Here is a 4769-nt window from a genome sequence, read left to right on the forward strand (position 1 = left end):
GTGTAAGGCCCAACGGCCACACGTGCTCCCATGTCACCCAATACAATTTGTTCACGTGTAAGGCTCAAAAATCTCGCCACACGCACGTGCGGGGGCGTATTTAGAGTAATGTGGAGCAATGTCCCACATCGGAAAACTATAGCTTAGCATATGTGCTTATAAGTCTTGGGCCTCTCCACCCATTGCCAATTGGTTTTGGGTTGAATGCTCTAATTCTATCAGTGTTGAGAGTAATGTGGAGCAATGTCCCACATCGGAAAACTAGAGCTTAGCATATGTGCTTATAAGTCTTGCGCCTCTCCACCCATTGTTAATTGGTTTTGAGTTGGATGCTCTAATTCTATCAACCTAAACAATGTAGATACATATAGCACATCATATATGCTTGGTTACGTACGTACAATGTCAAAAATATCATGCATTTGCCATAAAATATTGTAAAATTACAATGTAAATAAATGTAGTATATATATATACACATTTAAGGCAATGCTAGGGTGCCATAATAATTGGTGCCCTAATGATATGGCTTTGTCATGTACGATTTTAAAAAGTCTATTTTAACCTTCTTTTAAAATATTGTAAAAATTAAAATTAAAAAAACTGTGAAAGATTTCATCCCAAAAAACTGGGTGGTATATATATATGCTTTGCTACCATGAGGCAACTAGTGTGATATCTCAATGAGGATGAGCTAATACTTTTTGATGTCAAAAACTGGGGCCTTGTTGATTCTCAAAGGGAGAGTGATCGAGATGATGAACTCAAGATTTATGCAGGTCATTTCTGCACATCGTATATATCATTCAATGTCCTTAGGTGGGTTCTCTTGCAGTTCCATCCACGCTTGCAAATTTTTATGATTTCTTATTTGGCCAGCATAGTCTTTCGAAATCCTTGAAAAAAATATATGGAGTAATCAATTCTTGGATTAAAACTCAATTTCCAAATAAAAAGATTGAATCATGGAGAAGATACAATATATATATGCTATTAATTAAGAAAAAAATTTAACCATTAGATTTGAATTGGGTACGTAAGATAGTCTTTCAACAATAATATTAATATTTATATAATAACTAAATAGTGATGTGTGCAAAATAATTTTGCTATATTGAACTAGAGCACATAAATTTTGTGCCGTACTAGGCACAAAATCTTTTCCCATACATTTAACCAAAGAGAAGCGCTATTAATCACACTCGTGCGCTCTTGCGCTATTAATGCACTCTTGTGCAAGAGTGATGTAAGAGAGCACAAACACAATGCTCTCCTTAATAATCAAATAATTAAATATGAAAAGGAAATATGAGTGTGCATATATATGTATGTCATGGCCTTTGAGTGTAACAATATAAGAATATATATATAATTTATATAAAGGTGTACAAATTAGATGTATATATGAAGAATAATGATGCTTTAAAAGCTTCTCAGCAGTCAACTTCAGGAGTAACATATGCATAATATATACTAGCTATAGCTGAGATTGATGAGGTAAGTAGCTATTACTTTTTCCATTTCCATAGTAATATCTTCCATAAATAATCGATCAGTCTAGTACATGATGGAGCTAGCTAGCTAGCTACTGTGAACAACAAGTGTAGTTTTCTTAATTATTCGAATTTGCAACTATACTGTGTTATATATACTAGTGATTTTACGAAGTAAAAGAAAAGTTTAATTAAGCAAAACTCTAGATCATAAACACACATGCAAAGCAGCTAGTAAGTCTACAACAGATCTAGCTAGATGGGGTTTTGAGAAAGAGCTAGATCAAGAGATCTAGCGAGAGATAAAAGAGATCATAATTTCAGCTGGTTCAGTTTTGGGTTCTTGCTTAACCTGGACAAGCTCATAACTTGGTACTTTTGGTACTACACCTGCAGGCGATGAAGAAGATGAAGATGAAGAATTGCCTATCTCCATAGTGCGCTGTTTGCACCTTCTAGCAGCAAGTTCGATTTGGCTCTCTCTCTCTCTCTCTCTCTCTCTCTCTCTCTCTCAGACATATACAAAACAGCAGGTTAGTGTACTGCACAGAGAAAACTGAGTTCTATATTTATATCCAAGTAATTATAAGTTTTTCAAGACCGAATAAGAGTGAAGTCCTTTACCAGTTGTCGTGTGCATGCAACTAGTCCAACTGAAAGGTGGCAAACAACTGGGTAATTTGAAATGACTCCCTTGTGTAGTATTCAGACCAACTGCTTTGTTTTTTTTTTTTTTTTTTTGAAGAGATTTAAGTAAGGGACAGTACCCAAATGAAATTTTTTAATTTACCCATGCCCATGAAAAACAAGGAAAATCAATTTACTACCCATGCTTGGGTTAATTGGAATGTCAACCTATGCTCAACCCATACTTTATTTTTGGGGTTCGGGTTTAGGTAGGTTGTAAATAAGTAAACTCAACACAATCCAACCTAAACTCGGGTTAGGTTCGGGTTGCCCAATTTACTTGGGTTGGACTGTACCTACAATCAAGGCACGGGTTGGGCTCACCCACCCAAAAACAAATATCTTGATAGAAGTACCACACAACAACCTGCCAATTAATTAAGAACTATAGTTCAAAACTTCAAATACCAATATATTGGGTTCAAATAAAATACTACAATGTCTTTAAGGCTTTAACATGAAAAGAAAATAACAATACAATAACAACATCACAACATGTTTTTTTCCACACAAAAATATATTAAAATATAAATGATATAATATATATTTCGACATCCTCAAGAATCTCTAGCTTCTAATTAATATCAATTTATAAAGTAAATATTATATTACTGATGTAAACTAAAATATAAACTATTACATAGATTAAAGTATAATAACAATACAATTCGAGTTGGAATTTGAGCTCGGGTGGGCATGACCTCTACCCAAGCACAAGCCAAAAGATTTGGGTTGAGGTTGGGTTCGGATTCGGGCGGGTTTTGAATTTTTCAAACCCTCCCACACAGGTTCAAACACTTGGTTGGATTCAGGCTTGGGTTCGGATTGACCCAGCCTGAGTTGCACCCCTACTATATATGCATCAAGAAATATGTTTGTCAACAGAATATCAGTTATATTCATTAGTTAACACAACTTTTAAAAATACAAAAAAAAAAAAAAAAAATTCACCACAACAATGGATAAATCTCATTTTTCATCCTAGCTAAAGCCGAGAATAATTCATCAGCGTATTCATCAATAGTCTTTCCATCCCACATTGGCATATTATAAGGCAGATCACCATATTGGTCATTGCCAAATCCTTCTATAGCTTGGCCTTCTACTTCCCCAGGGTTTACATGGACGTTGCCCTCAACTGGAACCCTATTGGCTTCCACTTTCACATCAGGGTTCACTTCTACTTCCACAGCTAGGTTTACTTCCGCTTCAACAGCAAGGTTCACTTCCACTTCCATAGGGATATTAGGATTGCCCTCTTCTTGTGTAGAACGATTGGACGATGATGAAGCTACATTTGGAGGTGCGGCTGCTGTAGTGCTTGCCCTCTCTTCCTTTGGGACCTTACTAATCCGTCGTCGTTTTGGTGCTGTAGAAAATTAAAATGATTAAAGGAGTGAACTAAAAAGCTAAAGGGTATTATTGTATGTGCAACAAATTATTGGTATATATAAGGTTTAGGAGGAATGTAGTTTACCACTTGACGCCCTTTCCTCCTCTTCAACAACCTTAGGATTCGTGAGGTTGTTCCACATTGACCGAAAAACTTCTCCACGTACTGTAGAGGAATTATCTATATCCTCCACTATAGTTTGTGTTGGATCCACAATGGATTCAGATGGAAACCCTATAGTAGGCTCCTCCTTCGGTACTTTAGAATCACATTTACACGAATTACCCAAAGCCTCCACTATAGCCCATATTAAATCCAAATTGGATTCAGATGACAATTTTATAGCATGCCCTTCCTCTTTTATGTTAGGATCAGTAACTTTAGAGGAATTACCCAAATCATCAAGTTTTGGGGTATGCTCTTCTATATAAGTATTGTTTGTCAACTTCCCTTTCCTCTTCCTTGACCTTAGTTTTTTCTCAAACTTCTCGTCCTGAATAGAAAAAAAGATTGCACAGTGAACAAATTAACTTAAATTAATATATATATATCCGAGTTATAATATTCTTTATATGTCAAAGATATATATATATACAAGCCCTTTCTATTGAAGGATCCCTTAAATAATTTTATTTAAGGAATTCATCATGGCACTCTTTATTATATTTTAATGATTCAAACCGTTTATTTTGTAAGTATATATTCCAAGATCATCTATGCAAAAATTAGACAAATCGAAAACCTTTACAGTGTGTTTGGATGAAGGAATTTTAATTTTTACAGAAATTCATAAATGATAGAATTTAAAACTCCGTTATTTAAATTTCTATAAATTACATTTTCTATTGTACGTTTGGATATATGTATATAGATTTTTGTAAATGACATGAATTACAAATTTTAATTAATGCCCCACCGACTACCCACCCATGCCACCACCTTCCCCTCCCTTTGAGTCTGCGACCACACTCGTCTCTCTCTTCTCTTCTCTCTATATACTCCTCATCTCTTCTCTGCATATTAAAATTCCTTCACAAGATTGATTTTTTTTTTCTCCAATTCCAAGAGCCTAGCAACCAAAGACAAAAAAAGCATCTCCATTAATTGCATTTTCTTATAATAAACTTGGAAATCAGGTTGGGATCAGATTGATGGGGATCCCAAATGGCAGACCAAACAAAGATTAGCCCAATATA

Source organism: Dryas octopetala, chromosome 6 (assembly GCF_963921425.1).
Source record: "Dryas octopetala chromosome 6, drDryOcto1.1, whole genome shotgun sequence".
Classification (NCBI taxonomy): domain Eukaryota; kingdom Viridiplantae; phylum Streptophyta; class Magnoliopsida; order Rosales; family Rosaceae; genus Dryas; species Dryas octopetala.